The sequence below is a fragment of the Ascaphus truei genome, chromosome 19 (genome assembly GCF_040206685.1).
Source record: "Ascaphus truei isolate aAscTru1 chromosome 19, aAscTru1.hap1, whole genome shotgun sequence".
In the NCBI taxonomy this organism is placed as follows: Eukaryota; Metazoa; Chordata; class Amphibia; order Anura; family Ascaphidae; genus Ascaphus; species Ascaphus truei.
Genome location: NC_134501.1, coordinates 14,574,757 through 14,596,045, shown reverse-complemented (window position 1 = coordinate 14,596,045; position 21,289 = coordinate 14,574,757). Strand labels below are relative to the sequence as shown.

The following is a 21,289-nucleotide window of genomic DNA, read 5'->3' as shown; positions in this document are numbered from 1 at the left end:
TATATCTCTCTCCGCGGATTAATCCGTGTGGGGATTTTTAAGAATCTGGCCACAAATTGTGGAATCACACACAACAATGGATATTATGAAAACACAAATGTTGCATTGCTTTTTGTCCACTCATTAGCCAGAAAATTGAATACAGTTATCTAACTAATTAAGATGATAATGTTACTTATTGGGATTGCACTTTGGGACAGCTACAGAGCAACCTTTGTATTGGTGGTGTTGCAGAAATTTCAGTGCAAGTCCCCTCAAAAAATGTTATGGGCTTGCCAGCCAGGTAATACTGTATGATTAAGTATCTAATTCACAGCTACAGGTACCACAGTGGCCTCTACAGCTGAAATTAGTTAAGGTTAATGCTCCATAGTATCTGTGCAATGCATCTCCTTTCTGTCTGCAACACTCTGGTAACTGTAAGGAGAAAGACACATTCCAAACGTGCAGCGACAGTGTGTGCATAGCACAGAGTGAGCCGGAGATACATTACATCAGATCAACGATGCCCAGGTTATGTGCATTAGAACAGTGTCGTAGCTAGATATGTGCGGGCCCCAGGGAAACAAAATGTCAGAGCCCCTGATGTCTCCCTCTCTCTCTCTTTGCTCTCTCTTTGCTCTGTCTCTCTCTGACTCTGCAGTCTCTCTCTTTGCTCTCTCTCTCTTTGCTCTCTCTCTCACTTTGCTCTTTATCTCTCTCTCTCTCTTTGCTCTCTCTCTCTCCCTTTGCTCTCTCTCTATCTCTCTCTCTCTATCTCTCTTTGCGCTCTCTCTTTTTGCTCTCTCTCTCTTTGGTCTCTCTCTTTGCTCTCTCTTTTTTTGCTCTCTCTTTGCTCTCTCTGCTCTCTCTATCTGTTTGCTCTCTCTCTCTCGCTCTCTCTCCACTGACGGAGGCCCCGCCCCTTTCCCTCCCTCTCACCTTTCCTAGCCTGTCTCTCAGGCCGCAGCTCCAGTCCCATGCTGCCCTACGTGAGTCCCCGCCCCCTGACCTAGGCCCCGCCCAGTTACGGAGGGTCTGCCATTACGTACAAGTTTTGGATCTAGAACAAGAGCGCAGACAAAGGGACCTCCAATGGTGTAGCAAAAAAAATCAATTTATTAAACATTTAGTGTAAAAAGTTTGCACTCACGAATTGAAGCTTATAACAAGCATGAGGAGGCTACCCGAAGGTTTCTGCGGTCCTGGGGCATTCCCTCTGATGTCTCCGATGGTGCTCCAGTGCTGTAGCCGCTAGCACTATACCTCCAGGCATCCTGGGAGATTCCTAGTTGCAGGGTTGTGGCGCGATCGTTTGGAGCTCGATTACGTCAGCGTAGGGGAGGATCAGCTTCTACGGAAGCCTGGAAGATCCAAAAGACCCAACGCATTTTGCAAGACACAGCTTGCTTCTTAGCGTATAAATCCAAATACTGTATCAATGTGCAAAATTTTGGTCCCGGTTTGTGAACCAAGCAAAAGATTTGTAATTTTTCACAATATTTTTTTTGGCATAAAACGGAAAGCTTCCCCTATAATTACCAAGCATTTAAAGACAATGTGCAAGTTTGCCCAGCCCTTTATATATTATATACTACCATTATGATGAAATGTCTCTAAATTCGAGCGAAATTAATTGGTGGAATTTCGCTCATTTTAGAGCAATGCGAAACCTTGGGAAAATTTTCACGGAAAATGTGTGAAAAAATTCATGGAGCGCTTTTCAAGATCTCCACTTCAGAACATTTATCAAGGAAAAGCCGTGACTGCCTGCAGGGGGAAGGGGGGGGGTCCGATCTGCTGAATGAGACCCCCACAGAGAATTTCTCGCTGCCAGGGGAAGTCAACGGGATGCGGAGACAGCCGGTTCCCTCGGCACCGAGAACATAATCCCCGCAAAGAGCTAAAGCGAGATCCCAAGCGTGAGGAATAAGTGCCCTATTAGTAAATATTGCCAGTGGGAAGTATTAGAGACTCCTCGGGCACAGAAAGGATTAATATTCTATTTTGAGAGCACTTAGTGGCTCGCAGGTATAATCTTTATTATTATACAGTCAACGTGTACACTAATAATAATAGTATGTGCTTGTATACATCTAGCAGCGCTTTACAGAGACATTTTGCAGGTACAGGTCCCTGCCCCGAGGAGCTTACAATCTATGTTTTTGGTGCCAGAGGCACAGGGAGATAAAGTGACTTACCCAAGGTCACAAGGAGCCGACACCAAGAATTGAACCAGGTTCCCCTGCATCAAACTCTCAGTGCCAGTCAGTGTCTTTACTCACTGAGCCACTCCCTCTCCCAAATATAAACAAGCATTCTGTCTCTAAAAACAGACTAGAGTAAGGCTGCACTTATAGTGTCGGCGAAACAAATGCATTGCCGCTGTTGCGTGCGCTTCTAGTAGAAGCGACGCGATGGAGCGACGGCTTGGTCGCGATCGCTGGAAGTCAAGTCAATTTGTTTTTTCCTGCGACCTCAGCGTGAAGTCACCGTCGCGTCGCTGTCGCCAGCGACTGCACTACAAGCGCACCCTAAGAATTGTTCAAGGGCAGTTATCACTAGTGCTTAATGAAAAATAATTTCTTCGTAAACAGCACAAAAATACCACTAAAGATACATAATTCAGACCATCTAACTGCCTGGCAGTAATATTTCCCATCACCAGAAATCTTTTTTTTTCTTCCCCAAAATTAAAATATGATAATAAATGTACTAAAATCTTTTATGAAGCCTTCCAAATGTGAACGGCGAGAAATCATACTGTAAAGATACCGAAGTTGTAGCCAAGAATTGTAAATGCTCTTTAAAAGGAGATGATCAATTATCAGGTGAAAAAAAAAGAGGCTGTTTGCTATTTTATTGCATATTACATCACTGCAGGTTCTTAATGTCATTGTATAAAATGCAGGCAATTGAATAAACTGTCAAAAATGACATAATGCGCTATATAACACCATTAAATGCCATGAATCATAAATGTTTCAGGTTACTCAATAAAAATATGGAAATAATTGATGATTTGGGAGTTTAATTTAAATTACATAAACCAGCATTATTTGCATTGGCTTTTCATAATTTTTTTTTTCTTAACGGCTTTGCATTTGACCACCAAGTACTTCTTATTAAAATAACTACTGCCTATTTAAAAACCTCGGAAATGAATCCTTCGTGAAAATGAGCTGTCAGTCTTGAGTAGCAAGAACTATACTTCTTATTACAGTAGCTGAATATCCTCAGTAGAGAAGACTGCACTATACCAATACCCATTTTAACAGGCACCGGCTGATTTTTGAGAAACAAGAAAAAATCCGTTCCCGAAAACTGTGATATAAATTAAACTTGTCAGAATATAGAAGACTTGAACTTGCTTCGGGATAGGGTAGAATTTTTTACAGATGTTGGATTTTGAAGTTCTTTCTTTTCTTCAAGGTTTTAAAATAGCTGCCGGTTGTGAGGACCAAATTGGGGCAGAGTTGTAGAAGTCAACAGGTCCTCACAGTCGAGAACTGCAGTATTTTTCTAGCGAATATTATCATGGAAATGTTGACAAAGTCTTCCTTGTTGAAGGTATATAACTGAAAATAACCTGTATATCTTTTTGCTTTATTCCTCAACACAATATAAGTAAACAGAACATAAAATGATTATCTTCGTCTTCTTAAATCTGTCCGGCCGGACCTCTCACGTGCTTAATAGTATTAACAGTATGCTCGGGAATGCCATTATTCCCATCCACATGCTCTTCGTCAGAACCAAATGGTCCAAGTCTTCTGTATCTCCCTGTTGAGACACTGATACAGAAAAGGGACATTCAGAATGAAGAGGGGAAAAAAGGAACAGCAGCATGAAGGAGTTTTTGAGTTTGAGGATATTGAGGAACATATTAACTAAGCAGAGATATTGTACAAGACACTCTCTGGGGCCAGAACACACGTTATGGCCCATTTAAATCAATTTTAAGGCCCAAACAAAAACATTTATGGGTCCACAAAGCTTACCTCCACCTTAGCCCTTTATTAGTGTTGTTAAAGCTGCAGTTCAGTCAATATCCTGCATGTGTTTTTTTTTTTAATAAATCAGCTGTAATAAGAAAAAATACTTTTAGCATTTTCTGTTTTTAAAAAAACAACTTTGAAAGACCAATTTTCTTGTATTCTATTTTAACAAACATTTGCTAAGGCACTGCCCTTTCATGTCCTGTCACAAGCCCTGGCACACCCCTTTGTGATCCCTGTCCTCCCTCTTGCACATGTCAGTGCAGGAGTGCTCATGAATATCATGAGCTTCCACTGAGTGACAGAAGCAGAGGAAAAACATATCCCATTTCGCCAATCAATACATGGAGAACGAATTGACCGGCAGCTATACAGTTCTTTAGGTAATTAAAGATTGCCCACATGAAACTATTGAATTAAAAAAAAAAAAAAAAAAAAAAGACTGAACTGCAGCTTTAAGGATCCTTATATGTTACTTAGTATATGCTTTAATTTTCTGTAATGCAAAGGTTTCTTCGGTATGGAACAAGTATCAGTGGCAAATAGGCCTCAAGTCAACCCCTTCGGGAGTTAATAGGTTCACAATTTTCAGACATTTCCTATATATGCGATTCCAATTGATGTATACCACAGAGTACGTAAGCACTCACTCTGACTTTGCCGAACTTCCTGTCTGCTGACGGCTACTTTATGAGGCTTTTATAGAATGCAGGTTTAACACAACAGGAATGCAAAAGGTTATTAAGTAGAGAAAGTGGTAACCTTAAGGGTAAATGTGGCCTCAAATCTGATAAAGAAAATAGAAAACGGTGTAAATAAAACCTGGGCTTCTGTTTCAATTCAGGGAGTTTAATTGAAAGAAAAAAATAACTTGTTGCATAGAAGTGGAAAATTAATTTAAAAAAAAAGATGTCATACAGTGCGTGCGTGCGTGCGTGCGTGCGTGCGTGCGTGCGTGCGTGCGTGCATCAGAAACATGGATGTTGGGTCAGTGTGTCTAGCTCCCAACTGAACTCTGAAATTACAATGAAAATCATTAAGAATATTCTCAGAGCCGGTGTGCGGGGTGTGAAATGTTGCTGCTTTAAAGGTATGGGGATTCGTTATATGGAACAATAGAAGGAGTTACTCGAAATATTACAAGGTGGATGTATCAGATTTAACATCTCTTGCTGTAATCTTTTTTTTATTGTTTATAGATCAGGTAAAGCACTAGGTATAATCTGGTATTACACATAACTAGTAGATTCACCGCTCTCCTGGACAGATATAATAATGCTAAGACAATTCTGTATTCCCTACCGGTGCCTACGGCATTTTAGTGGCAATTGTCCTCACTCAATGCAGTGAGCAATTGCTTCCCTGTAAAGGTTGACTGAACCATTATTATAGATAGGTATTGATACCGTACATATTATCCCTGGCCTAGTGTGCACTCAATAAGGATCTTTTAAGTGGGTCTCTATACCCACTTTTTTTTGTTTGTCGATAATCTGGTATTAACCTTATCTACCTAAATCAAAAAACTTGTGTTGAATGAATATGAGACTTAAAAGTGCATTTTTGTACTGTACTACACTAGACTGTTCCACAGCAAATATCCCTGTTCTTGGACTTTGCGGTCTATTTGCCACTGAATAAATATCCATGCATGAATTAAAGCTGCAGACCAGGCAATATCCTATACTGTATGTGTGTTTTGTTTTTTTAATAAATCAGTTCTGTACTATGAGAAAATACTTGTAGCATTTGTATTTATTTATTTTAAACAACAACTTTGAATGCCTATTATAATGTAACAAACATTTTTTGTTTCTAAAGCAACCATTTACAAAGTCACATCCCCTTCCTCTTCTGAAACAGGATTTGGCACACCCGTTTTTGAGCCCCGCCCTCTCTCTAGCAGTGCACCAATTGTATCTAGTGACTGCCTGGTCACATGATCTTCCCCACAGAACTTTGCATCTTTTGTCCTCTTCTGCTGCATTAAGAGCCATTTAGTGAACCCCCGAGCCGAATCTACGCCGATCGATCACAGGAGAACGGATCGATAAGCAACTTAGCTAATGACTTATCATTGTGTAGATTGTATTGATGCACAGATTAAAGGGGAGAAATTTTTTTTTTTTTTAAAAACTGCAGCTTAGTCTGCTGCTTTAAAGCACAGGTGAAATAGTTTTCCAGCTGAGGCAGAAACCAGAAAGCATTCCTGTTCTATATCACCTTGGGCGAGTCACGTCATCTCCTGTGCTAGAGAGAAAGAAATGATTGTAAAGTCTTTGAATCACCAACTGAGTTCTCTGTCAGTAGAATGTAATGGATCATATTTACTAAGCAGTGCTTCCCAATAAGACCACAATCACAAACCTTTTTGCTCAAGTCAATGGGAGTCTTCTGTGATTGTCCACTGTGGGGCTTCTTAACTAACCGCCCTACTAATATATTTGCAGTTGGCAGGTTTTTGGTGAAATTTCAGATATCTGACACTTTTTTTTTCCATCAGACGTGAATATTCAGAATTCGCCAAGTTCACGAATATGTGCAAATGCTTCACTCGTCTTTAATTACAATGACTCGTCAGATTAGGAGAATCGGAATTTATACGAGTGGCAAATTCCACATAAGTGCATAAGGACAACCTCCTGATGAGTGAAACGTACACCACATTATTGAGACCTGACAGATCTACTTGTATAATTCCAATTTATAGCTACGTTATTTCCTTCAAAATAGATATTTGCTTTAGGGTTGGATGTCCCATCCAAACCAAGCCAATTTAAATGTATCATGGTGTGCTCTCTAAAATTATTTTTAAATAGGCTCATCTATTTGGTACAGTATATGTTGAAATATAATACAAGTATGAAAATGTGTAAAGCACAACTCACATTATTATTGTGATTATGTATGTCAACTCTTTTTTTGGATGCTAGAAATAACTAATTTGGGAACCTTTGTTAGATTCCCTTGCTGTGACTCATACTGCTAGCTGTGGTTATATCGCAGCAGACCTGAGGATTTATTTTGATCTGGAAGTTCAAATGTGGTTATTTTATTAGGCTCAGTCACAGAGGAACTGAACAAAGACAGTCAACTTTAAGTCAATAGACAATTTATCCACTATTACCAAGGTTTCTAAAGGTATTGTTTATTTCGGATTATAGGTCATTATCCCCGAAGAGTTTTTAATGGATATGGTTCTATTGTTGGTTATCTTAGATTACAGTACTTGCAAGTAAACTAAAAGCAATCTGCTGTATTACCCTTTCTATAAAACTTTTGTTTAGTCCTTCTCGTGGAATGTTCTATTTTATCTAAGGAATGGGTATTGAGTTTTGTTCTAAGTTGTGAGATAATTTTAGAGTGTCGGGGCATTGGGGTGCGTTTATTTTCTTGTTCTAGTTATCCTGCAAGAGAATAGTCTCTTTCTCCTGTGTAAATTAAGTCAAGAAGAGATTCATCAAGCCTCCATGGAGGACAGGAGTTAAACAGTAGTGAGTCCGAAATATCAATTGATACAGGAGCATGATCAGACCGTGTGATTAAACCTGCTGTATATTTGCAGAGTGAAGAGAAGAGGCCGTTACCATTTCTAGAAATATATAGCACATTCTGGAATAGGATGAGTGGGGGGCTGAGAAAAACGTATAGTCTCTACTGGGTCCTTGAGCGCATCGCCATAAATCAATAACAAATGAGTTTTTAATGAAAGATTTTTTTTTTTTTACATAAATGCCTTCTTTGGAGGTACCTCTAGTGGACCGGACACCACCAGATCTATCCAACACTGGGTTTATGACCAAATTAAAGTCTCCACACAAACTTATGTTACCTTTTTTAACTTTGAAGAAAGTTCAGAAAAGTCCTATAGGAATTCCAATTGTTTTGTGTTATGTGCATATGTGTTTGCAATAATGTATATAGTATTATATATGGAACAATGAAACATTTTTGTTACTGTCAGATAGAGAATTAAAGAGATTAAGTGGGTTAAGTTTTAATGTTTTTTTCTGAATATGGTATTGATTTCAGTAAATAAGGGTCCTCTCCTTTTCTCTTCTTTATGGATCAAGTGTACTCTCTTTTTGCACCTACCTTATACTTACAGGTAGGTTGAGAGAGCTGGTTTGTGATTTTTGGTGTATGATAAATAAGGACCATCATGTTAATGTGTCAAATGTCCCACTCTAAACACTTGCGTAAGTAAATACGATGCTCCATACTAGAGATGAGCGAAACTGTCAAAATCCCATACGAGGATTTTCCGCAATGGTTTTTATCAAAATCCGATCTGCACACGGAATCTGACAGCGGATTGGACGCTAAAAGATGCCTCCGGATACATCCGAATCCACCATCGGATTCATGGGAAATTTGCTAATGAGATATGCACAGTTTATTAAAATGACTCGCATCCCACACTTCCTAAAAGGAGTTCCATAAGAACTATATTAATAAGTGTAAGGCATTCCTTGTGAGGAATGGGGTACTGGTGTCAGGCCCAACAGGATCAGAACGCACAATCTCTGCTCTGAGCAGCAGCTCTAGCAGTGTGAGCTAAACCAGCTGATTTATTTATTTATTTATAAAAATGTTTTATCAGGAAGTAATACATTGAGAGTTACCTCTCGTTTTCAAGTATGTCCTGGGCACAGAGTTAAAGAGATATGGAGTATGACGGCTGATGGATGGCACCTATGCCTCACTGTCACCATTAAGACTCTAGCAAAATAGGTCTCTCTCCTCTCCACCAAAAGCCATATTTCAGGGATTCGAAATCCACAAACAGATTTGTAGAAATCCGAATCCACTGGGAGGATGTTGTTATAGGAGTTGTAAGTGTGTAGTCATACTCTATTTCTCTGTACAGTACAGCACGTTTACCCACGTCTATCAGGATTCTGCACAAAAAAGGGCAAACATGCTCATGGATTGTGAGCGAGTGAACGACTTCTCACAAATAAGGGGCACCCTCTTCGTGCATAGATCTGCCATTTACATGGGTAGGTCCCTGTTCAACTAGTCAAACGTAACATACTGGAGGGGTGCAATCAGGGAATGAGATTAACTGTTAGCACGAGAAAGAAAATAATTTCCTATACGCCGCTGTGCGCAAACTGGGGTGGGGGGGCGGGCGATTTGTCTGGGGAGGGGGCGCAGTTGGTTGCAGAGGTCCTGCGCTCCTCCCCAAGGCATTTAAATGAATGCCGGGGGATCGCGTGAGGCCTCTGCAACATAAAACATCCCGGGATTCAGACACGTCTCCATGGCAAGTGGCGTCAAATGACGTCGCGGGGTCATGTGAAGTGACGTCACCGGCGTCAAATGATGCCGCGGGTCACGTGACCTGACAGCACTGTGCATCGTCTCAGTATACACGAGTACAGCAGCATTTGACCTTGCCTATCCTCCTATCTACCCCTACGCCCTTGTCACAGTCGGCACTCCATAGGTTTCAATTATTTGTTTTTTCTCTGTATATGGACCAATAAAAATGATGTTTTAATTATTTCGGTGGGGGGCAGGGGGCCGGCAGTTATAGGGGTCCCGCACTCTCCCCCATGGCATTTAAATTAAATGCCTCTATAACACACTTACCTTCCAGCGACACAACGTCATGGTAACCCGTCGTCACATGACGCCGCGGGGGTCAGTTGATGCCAGGGCCGAGCAGGGGGGGAGGGGGCGAGGCACAGAGGAGACCTGGTAGGGGTGCGCGCGGGGAAAAGTTTGCGCACCCCTGCTATAGGGAATTATTTTCTCTCGTGCTATCAGTAGATCTGCCATTTGTTTGTTTTTTCCTTTCTCCCAGAAAGCATGTCATTTGTTTCTTGCATTTCTTTGCCTGAAATCTAAGCACTAACCTGTGATTACCAGAGCACTTAAATATTCTTTGAAACTCTAAAATATTGACATAATTATAAACTGCTTTATACAACATGCGAAACATATTTCTTTTTAAATATGCCATTACTACATCCCAATATAACCAACCTATTTCCATTGAGTAAATAAAATCAATTTTTTGTGTGTAAATTGCACAATTAGGCTGGGTACTTGCATTAATGGAATCTTGACTGTAAGACTTCTAATGTTACATTACTGCAAAAATACAACAATCTCACTCGTAGCAATAACTGCTATTGTAATGGTATCTTTACAGATCTCTATAATACTCTTTCTGGAGCTTAGATGTCCTAGGTTTTAATTTTATTTCCAACCATTAGCTTTGCAGACAATAAACATTACAGAACTGGTCTAATACCATTTTGTTGTTTTGCTTTGTTGAATTACAAAACTTTGTTACTGGCTAGTAAAGACAGGCAGTATTATGGGCTTAACCCAGTGTTTCCCAGCCGGGGTTCCGCGGCCCTGCCCTGGGGTTCCGTGAGAGGATCAAAAGGGGCAGCGGGATTTCCCTGATCTCCCAGAGCCAGGAGAGAGCAGGGCAGCTGTTAGGGGGCTGGGCAGTTTCCTCCCTCCTGATTTGGCTGCTGCTGGGTAATGCAGCCAATCGGGAGGAGGTGTCAGGAGCCTGAGGGGTGTGGCCAAGCAGTGGAGGGAAGCAGTATGGGCCAGAGAGAGGCTGTGTGTCTGTCCTGTGTGTATTTGTTCTGTCCTGTTGTGTGCGTGTGTGTTTTCGTGTCTGTCCTGTGTCTTCTGTGACTGACTGTCCTGTTGTGGGGAGACCTCACTAACAGAGCACTGTAATGCGGGTTATACTGAAGCCAGGGTCACGAATGGTGTATGAATGACTCCAGTTAGCTTAACTCATGTCTCACCTCTTCCAAAGCACAAACAAGTCCTTTTCTCTTTCTTGGTTTTATTGAGGGAAATCACAGGCAGATAGGTGCTTGTAGATGTAATGTTGGGAGAGGGTGCTTCTCTGTCTGATGTGCAGTGTATCAATGATGAGACAGTGTAAAACAAAAAGGCCTTGCTGGGGTAAATGGCAGGCAGTTACTCACTCAGAGTCCAAGGTGAAAAGGAAGTGAGGAGCAAGGGTCACACTAGATGGGAAGTGGGACTATACTAACTGTCAGCAAGGACAAGGGGGGGGAAATGGGAAAGCCCATTACCTGGGAGGACTGGAGAGGCTGCAGTAGCAGCTCACTGATTATGTGCCCAGAGGCAAGAAATGCAACATTGTTGCATATCACACAGGCACAGTATGTGTGTGCAGACTCCATGCCGCTGAAAATAAGAACTGACAGGCAGAAGCTGCAAAGGAGAGAGGGGGGTGAATCAGAAATACAGTTCTTGTTCCATGACAGGGGTGCCTCAGTAACTGAGCACTGTGATTGTGGGGGGCCTCAGTAACTGAGCACTGTGATTGTGGGGGGCCTCAGTAACTGAGCACTGTGATTGTGGGGGGCCTCAGTAACTGAGCACTGTGATTGTGGGGGGCCTCAGTAACTGAGTACTGTGATTAGGGGGCCTCAGTAACTGAGCACTGGAATTGGGGGGGGGGGGCAGTAACAAAGCACTGTGATTAGGGGGCCTCATTAACAGCGCTGTGATTAGGGGGCCTCAGTAACTGAGCACTTTGATTAGGGGGCCCAGTAACTGAGCACTGTGATTAGGGGGGCCTCATTAACAGCGCTGTGATTAGGGGGCCTCAGTAACTGAGCACTGTGATTAGGGGGGCCTTAGTAACAGCGCTGTGATTAGGGGGGCCTAAGTAATTGAGCACTGGGATTAGGGGGTCTCAGTAATGGAGCACTGTGTTTAGGGGTGCCTCAGTAACAGAGCACTGTGATTAGGGGGCCTCAGTAACAGAGCACTGTGATTAGGGGGCCTCAGTAACAGTGCTGTGATTAGGGGGGCCTCAGTAACAGTGCTGTGATTAGGGGGGGCCTCAGTAACAGTGCTGTGATTAGGGGGGCCTCAGTAATTGAGCACTGTGATTAGGGGGGCCTCAGTAACAGAGCACTGTGATTAGGGGGGGCTCAGTAACGGAGCACTGTGATTAGGGGTGCCTCAATAACAGAGCACTGTGATTAGGGGGGGCTCAGTAACGGAGCACTGTGATTAGGCGGGGGGCTCAGTAACGGAGCACTGAGATTAGGGGGGGCTCAGTAACGGAGCACTGTGATTAGGGGGGCTCAGTAACGGAGCACTGTGATTAGGGGGGGCTCAGTAACGGAGCACTGTGATTAGGGGGGGCTCAGTAACGGAGCATACTGGACAGCCCTTTATTGCAGTAATTGGATTACTTAATGAATGGCAGCAGAAACATAGATTGTGAATAATCTGGGCAGGAACTGTCTGTCAAAAAGAAATAAATAATAATTCCTATGAGCTGCATACCGCACACTATACAGGCATACCCCGGTTTAAGGACACTCACTTTAAGTACACTCGCGAGTAAGTACATATCGCCCAATAGGCAAACTGCATCTCACGCATGCGCCTGTCGTCACGTCCTGAACAGCAATACCGGCTCCGTCCTGAACAGCAATACCGGCTCCCTACCTGTACCGAAGCTGTGCGCAAGCGGGGAGACTATAGAGCCTGTTACAAATGCGTTATTTACATCAGTTATGCACGTATATAATGATTGCAGTACAGTACATGCATCGATAAGTGGGAAAAAGGTAGTGCTTCACTTTAAGTACATTTTCACTTTACATACATGCTTCGGTCCCATTGCGTACGCTAATGCGGGGTATGCCTGTACTGTGATTGTGAAGCGCTTTAAATGTTTGAGTTTTGAGTTGAGAAAGGCACTACAGTATATGAAATTAAGTTGGTATTTGTTTTGTTATAAAGTTTTGCCGTATATTCTATTTATTTGTAGTAGCTAAAGGACTAATCGATTCAGTGCAAGACACCACAACCAGAACTCAAACGGTCAACAAGTTACTGTATTTTGTGTTACATAGAAGGAAAGAAAGGAAATCCACATTTTGCTGATTGAAAAGGACTTGTTATATTGGTGAAGGCATCAGATCGAGTAAAGACTGTCTCATACTGAATTTCTTAAATGGCTTGCAATTGTTTTTCAAAGTAAGAACACACATGAGATTTCTTGAAATTACTTTTACGAGTATGTGCAATTTATTCCCCAGTCAATCTTCGTTTTTGAGCCAAGACTAACATTTTTGGGTTTAGTAACCCTATTGCAATTTGCTGCAGCTTCTTGCATGCTGTGTGCCGCTGAAAGGGAATTTTAGTCCCGATTTTGATTTTATGGAGGATGTTTGCATTTTTAAGATTGCAGAAAGAGAAAATCCTGAAAGTTTTTTTTTTTTTCAGTGAAGATCACATGGTTAGCACACAATACAACCTGGCTTCGCATTTTCACCGCCTTTCTATTTCACAAATACTCAAATTAATAAGGAGTATTAATCAAACCTTACAATTATTTCCTGTGATGGGGCAGTTGAATTAGTCAAACTCTTCAAACTTTAAATACTGTATCTCAATGTTTACGGCACCATTGAGAATGATGATGAATGATCCACTCACCCCTTGGGGTAGCTCCCGCTAGTAATACCAGCAGAGATACAGTAAGCACTGAGCTTCGCGGCTCTGGAAGAGCATTATAGATATAGCCAAGAATTCATGAGAACATTGTCAGAATTATTAGTGCTGTCAATGCATTGAACCCCCTTAATAAAACATTGCCACTACTTGCATTTTCATAAGTGCCTAAGTTGGAGGTATGGTATAGCATTACTGTTCTGACTCATGCACATTGTTGCTAGTGACTAAGCAAAATCATCAGGTAGAGATGTAGCCAATGTTATTGCTACCCGTGGCACGCTCCCATTCCCTATCTCCTGCTGATTTAAAACAAGAGGCGCTTGTCCCCCTGGCACAGTGTGTATGTGTGTGTCCCACTGGCACGGTGTGTATGTGCATGTCCCGCTGATGACAAGGTGTGTGTCACACTGGCTCAGTGTGTGTGTCTGGCTGGTACAGTATTTATATCCCGCTGGTGCGGTGTGTTTGTATGTCCCACTGTAGTGTTGTGTGTCATGCTAGCATGGTGTATGTGTGTCCCCCGCTTGCACGGTATGGCAGCAGTGTGTGTGCCCTGCTGGCATGAAGTGTGTGTGTCCCCAGCTTGCATGGTATGTGTGTCCCGCTGGCACGATGTGTGTATGTGTCCCGCTGGCATGGTGTGTGTCCCCCCGCTTGCACAGTATGTATGTCCCGCTGGTATGGTATGTGTGTGTCCCCCGCTTGCACGGTGTGTGTGCCCCGCTGGCACGGTGTGTGTGTCCCGCTGGCACGATGTGTGTGTTTCTCCCACTGGCACGGTGTGTGAGTCTTGCTGGCGCGGTGTGTGTGTCCTGCTAGCGCGGTGTGTCCCACTGGCATGGTGTTGTGTGTATGTGTCCCGCTGGCGCAGTGTGTCCCCCGCTGGCGCAGTGTGTCCCCCGCTGGCGCAGTGTGTCCCCCGCTGGCGCAGTATGTATGTGTGCCACTGGCACAGTGTGTATGCCATGCTTCAGTACACCATGGGCTGCAGTAACGTTGTCTGCATCTGTACTTTTATTGTCTGTGTGTTTACAGGGGGAGTCGTAGTAAACTATGTAATGGGAACATGATCTAGTCACAGCTATTGTTCTTTAAGATCCCTGAATATGTTGTAAAGCTACTTCCCCATGCTGGAGAATGTGAAATGGAACTAATACTGTACCTTCTACCGTGCGGTGAAGCAACGTCACAGCCTATCGAATAAGGGACAAATATAAAAACATAAGGGGAGAGTAGAGCATTCGGATATGTCCACTAATGAAATTGGGTTTTATATGGTAGTGTTGAATGATCTGTCTAATCTCATGTAGAGAACAAGGACAGAGCCGGGAAGAGAAGTAGCTCGAAATTAGACAAGGACAAGGAAACTTAATCCTGAGGATTCAGTGGATTTATCCCTCTACCTGCTGGGGTTGTTTTGCTTTACACCTGAATTATTAACTAAAAAATGATGCTGAATCTGACTTTCTGCAGGATAATTACTTTATGGCATTCTCATCCTGGTCCGTGTGCTCTTTTGTACTCTGCTGTATTTTCAGACCCATGCTGAAGCTGACATCTTCCCGGCCCTGCAATAATTAAATGGTCCCTGTTACGTTGAGTTCTGAAATAAATTCTTCCAGCTTTATGTATTTTGCAGACTTTATACCATACGAAAAGTAACTTGGAGAGTGGGTATACACCTGGGGTGGGAAATTGCAGTCCTCAAGTGCCACCAGCAGGTCAGGTTTTCAGGATATCCCTGCTTCAGCACAGATGGCTCAATCAGTGTCTCAGTCTTCAACTGCAGCACCTGTGCTGAAGCAGGGATATCCTGAAAACCTGACCTGTTGGTGGCCCTTGAGGAGTTAAGTGTGCACCCCTGGTGTACACTATAGAAATGTTATTTGATTTCTATGTTCTCGCAAGAAGAAGAGGTAGAACAAATGTTCCTTATGCATGTGATTTTTTTTTTTAATGCTTCCTGTAATCACGTGAAACAAAAATGCAAATGAGTAGGATGCGCACAAACTTAATTTATGTCAGAGGGTTTTCCACAAAAGACAAATTATTTTATTGATGTAATAAGTGTTGCAAATGACAGCAAAGATTAATATACATCTCATATTACCATTTACCAGGGGTCATTTAATAAGTGAACTAACCATGGGAACGTCATTTCTGGAGACTGGTTATAAGTCTATAATGGCTTTTATCAAATTACGGAAACGTAAGAAAATGAGAAAGCTGTCAAATAAAAGGCGGCCGCAGACACCTACTAATTACATCTCGGCAAAGTAAATGAGTTTCTCTGATTGTTGGTTGCAAAAACAGAACAAAGCTGTTGTTGAGATAGAGCAGGTCTCGGGCTGCCAAGCAGAGTTCGGCATCCTAGACTCCAAAGAGGTTTACATGTGTGTCTCACTATCGACGTGCTATTAGCACGATAAAATAGATGAATCGATGAAGCCATCAAACAATGCTGTGAACATTTGCTTAAACCTTACATTCAATAGTTCCCCATTTATTGTTAGCCCAATGGGAGAAGCGCAGGGATACACACACACACACACACACACACACACACACACACACACACACACACACACACACACACACACACACACACACACACACACACACACACACACACACACACACACACACACACACACACACACACACACACACTGTTGGGCCGAATCAAATCCCTAGCAGGACGCTTCAGTGGGCACTACTATTAGGGTGTGATTCATGTATTTAGCCAATCCACCTGTAACTGCTTATTTGAGCAGCTTGTGGGAGGTTAGCCCCTCCTTTCCACTATGTATATTTATTTACCCATTTAGCCCAATGGGAGAAGCGAAGGGCTTCACTTTCTGGTTTTTTTACATTCAATAGTAATTAATGGTGGTCTTGTATTGGATGGCTCCTTCAATGCTAACCATTCATGCTAAAACGAAGCGGTGTACCTGAATTTATTGTTACTGTATGCTGGAGCACCACCAATGTAAAACATAGATTCAATGAGGGCTCGTTATCGTTTCAAACACCGTACAATGTTCCTTCTCGCTATGACTTCATTTGCGCTGCATCCCATTTAGTATGGCGCAGTGGGAGACAGGGTGCGGTCCAAGCGCAAGTAGAGCAGTTTCGTGCTATTTACATGTGAGAATAAAATAATTAGTTGCATTTTATTGCCCTGATTCCTTTTCATTGCTTAGCATACGTCTGGATCACCAGACACGTTAGACCTAACTTACTGTCATTCCACCTTGATCCCTGGACTCACTGCTGGATTTCCCAGAGGTTTGCCTGCCATTAACCCCTTGAGTGTCAGAGGGAGCAAGCAATACATTGCACTTAGAGAGATTAAACAGTTGCTGGAACCAGCATGTGGGAAAAACTGTTCCAGTCTTAAATACCATGCACGTCACCGTTATACTGGCTCGGCCGCTATTTCAAGCTCGCCGTTTTCTGTTTCGAAGAAGCGCATCGGGTTTTTTTTCCTATAATAACAACATATTGGATTACAGGGCCTATAAACAGCACGGTGTGTCAGTTAGAAAGAAATATTACTGCAAAAAGCTGATCTGGCCAGCTCCTGTCTTGTTAGAAGCACATGCCATTTTTTTCTTGCTTTACTATGTCTTTAGGCGTTTCGTCAAACACAAGCTAAGATTTAACTTGTCTGCATGGTTGATTCGAGCGATATAAAGAGCCATTTATTAAATGAACACATTTATCAGAGGGCATATGCTGGTAAACGTTGGGGAAGAGAATTTTGCCTTTGCATATTTACAAAGCTTGTATGCGGTTCAGAGAGCGATCTAGCATTTAAACCTTCGGGGGGCCCCAAGACTTGGTCACTATGTTATGGGGTCCGGCACTGTAGGGGCTCCATGGAGTATCATGCCCATAGAGTGTTCATTTTCCAGGCGATAGCGCATCGAGAGTGCAGGACGCAATCTGTAGAGCCGGGTAAGGGAAGAGGAGGACTCCTCATCTTCTGTTTCGGGGTTCAGGGACGCTGCGATCACATCATCGCTGCTTGCACTCTGGTGCCACGGCATCTCTGACGCTCAATGGGTTAAATCTGAGACAGCCCCTGTCCACCACACCTCTTAAATCCGTGGGCTGGAGAACGCCGTATATTGGAGGACCTAGCAGTGGTGGTTTGCAAGACGTTGAATGCCCTCCAGCCTTTTGTAAGAGTTTATTAAATAGAAAACAATTCCAATTTATTTGCTGATTTCACGGCACTTATCCACTTTTGACTAATAATGAACTATACAACGTCAATATTTATCACCTAACATGCTGTGAAACGTCATGGGGAAATTCCCTAGGGAAGAATTAATCTCTACTTGGCCACAGGGGATCAAGTGTCTTTTAAAAATACTTGTTAATTAACAAGCACAATTAAAATGATCAATGAAACTCCAGAGTAAATGGCTAATATTGGATGTTAGTAGAAAGACAAGATAGACATGAACATGATGCATTGTTACTAGTTTTTTTTTTGGAGCAAGTTAACATGCTGGAGTAAAAACAGTCTTGGATACACAAGATTAAACAATTGTTTTTTTCGGAATGGGGTCCCCTGCAGAGGCAAGGCCCATCTCGCACTAGGAGGACGCTCTAAAGGGTAAATCGACTGACCCCAATAATTTCCCTAATGGTCTGCAAGCCAGACTGAGAAATGAGATATCTGCTGGTGGGAAGGACACTTCTGTTGGTTGTTAGTTATTAGAAGGCAATCGGGGTAGGAACGCACAATATCAACACGGCTGTACTTCAACTAGTCTGAGTTTTAGTATTGTTTAAGAAAGGGCTTTTGTAAGTGTACAGAGATGCTCTGTATAATTAAACAAAGCAGCAAATTAATGGGGATTTCAATGCATGTGAAAAAACTATTTATTTGGTTTATTATTATGACATTTTCTTTTGAACGCCGTGATTTGAGCAGCCGGACTTACTCTGAAATAATCAGCCTCTGATATGTATTTTTGATATTACACGGGGCATCCACTGCTGTCTTTCATGTCAAAATCCCTGATTCTCGCACTATAGTTCAGCTGTATCATTTGTATTAATCTTGCTTTGAAGTATTGACTGTGAAAAATGTCATTCGAAACTTTGCCAGAGAACGGACATCCTTCATGTAAAATAAAAAGATAATATGATTTAGTTAGAAGAAATGTAACATCACACCATAAAATAAAAAGTTTAAATAACGCCATAAGCAATAAAGTATATTTCCATGGACCAGCTTTGAAGTGGGCCCTTTCGGCCCCTAAACAATTATATTCCAGTAGTTGATTTACGTATATTAACGTGCAAATTATCCATGATCCCAGCTTGACACCTGCTGCTTCGTTATCAAATGGGATTTGTATTCAGTGTTTTCATCATATGAGAAAATATGACTGTACGATTTAAACAATCATAGTATTTTTACACTTATACTATTCTTTATATAATCAGCATTTCTTTTGCACTCTATGGGAGTGGTGCGCAAACTGGGGGCGCGAGATTTTCTGGGGGGCGCGGCGCTTACAGAGGCCCTGCGCTCTTCCTTACAACATTTAAATTAATTGCAGAGGGAGCGTGGGAGGTCTCTGTAACTCCCTCTTACCTGCTCTCAGCTGGTTTATGGCGAAAGGGGATTAAATGATAACCTACAACAGCTATAATCAGCTACTAAATACCAAATGTCCATGAATAAGGTGGGCTATGTACCGGGCACCGTGGCCCTTCTTCAGGACAACACTTTTATCTGGGTCCAGTGTTTATATGGAGGCACTCCATAAGAACACTGAACCCAGATGGAAGTGTGGGGGTCAGCTCTATGGCTGTAGAGATCAGCGGATGCTGGGTGAGAGAGACCCTAACTCCTGGGACTGACTCTGTGCAGCATTACTTTGGACAAATCAGAGGACGATCAAAAAGGGAAGTACCACTCCTAGGTGGGGATGAGCCTGAAAAAGGGCCACAGTGCCCCATACGTAGCCCACCTTATTCCTGGACATTTGATATTTAGTGGAAGACAAAAGAAAAAAGCGCAAGGCCCAGAGGGTAGTATTGTCGGATTTATGATCAATTAAAAACGGTTATAAAAACTCACAAAATGAAAGTTGGTACAAGCATCTCGGTATAAATAACAACCGCAGCAACAGGGGTGCCTGGACGCTTCAGCTCGTTTCGGTGCGTTGATGTACAGCCCTCCTCCTTGTCCCGATCAGCGGTCGTTCTGCTTCCGCGTCAGCTGACTCGCGACGTCGGCGCGTGACGTCGATCAGGGGGTTGGGTTATGGGCGGTCACCTGCTTCTTCTCCGAGCACGGAACTCCAGGATCTCCGATCACTGCGTCCTCTCAATGCCGAGTGCCAACCAACAGCAGCAACCTTAGCAATGTCCGCCCTACGCGTTTCAAGGACGCTTGTCCTCTTCGTCAGGGGCACGTTCATGAATGCACCGAAACGAGCTGAAGCGTCTAGGCACCCCTGTTCCTGCGGTTGTTATTTATACCGAGATGCTTGTACCAACTTTCATTATGTGAGTTTTTATAACCGTTTTTAATTGATCATAAATCCGACAATACTACTCTATGGGCCTTGCGCTTTTTTCTTTTGTCTTCCCCTGTCTATAGTTTTTCCTGGTCCCGAGGTTGGTTCCAGATGCAAAGAGGCTGCATACCCATTGGAGATCAAGTTTGGACTCTATATTTGGGACCACAAAAAGCAGAATTCATGGACATTAAGTATCATAATTTAATTTAATTGATCATAATAATTGTTTTAATTATTGCTGTGTAAATCCCTTGTAATTTATTCTTCCTTTTTGTGTATCATTGAATATATAAGGAGGTTAATAGGTAAGAGCGCTGGTGAACACATTTGAAGGCAGAGGGGCTTGTACCCACCTGCTTCCAACTGTGTCATACGCATTTAACAATCCCTTATTTGATATTTAGTAGCTGATTATAGCTGCTGTGGTTATCATTGTTGTTAGCACTGTGCTTTTGTTATTTTGGTGTGTCTGTCTGTCCCTTGTTTTGTCCCATGGCTTTCTCCCTGTTTGTGGGGTCTTATGTGTGGGAATGGGGGGACACTGTTCTATAGCATCACCTTGCTAGTGTTTTTCACCACTTGTTGATGCTTTTTCACCTTTGTTGATGTTAATTATTAAAATGTTGGAGTTTTTCTCCTTATGCGTCACTGATTTGCAGTCTTCTGAGTGCTGTGGGTGTTGTGGTAATTAGTAAATAAAATACATTACAGTATTTGTCAACCACTTAGTAGCCCACATATCAACTAGCCATGGCTTTCCATGACCAGCTGGCTACAAAGGGATTCATATTAACATACCACTGCACTACCTACAACCTTTGGCCAACTTGCCATGGAATGCTTTACTAACTGCTGAGGTAAGCAATGGGTTACCCCCTCCTGCCACCCCAAGGGAGGCCTAACCACCCACTATGGGGCATCTACCCCCCTACTCCCAACAAAAGTAGCCCCTCCCCCCCCCTCAGTAATGGGCCATTGAAAAGCATAACAAAATACATTAAGTAAAATATACATTACAATAACTAATAACATAATAAAAACGAATCCATTAAATCCATTGATGGGGGCCTAGGTAGCCACATTGGCAATCAATTGACACCCTAAATAAATAAAAGTACTGCTTACCACTGCAGGGTTAAAAGACTTGTAAGTCACAATTTGCAAATGAAGACATCTCAAAAATTAGGTCTTCCCGTGCCAAGAAACATGTTGTATTTCACAGGGAATATCTCCTTCTCCAGACGAGAGAGACAAAATTATTAGATTTAAAAA

At 42.5% G+C, this 21,289-nt stretch overlaps 1 protein-coding gene across 2 annotated transcripts in view; it reads left to right on the top strand.

Annotated features, from left to right (window-relative positions):
- CDH13 (cadherin 13) overlaps positions 1–21,289 on the top strand; it is a 423,340-nt gene that overhangs the window by 210,689 nt on the left and 191,362 nt on the right. The window lies entirely within an intron of this gene.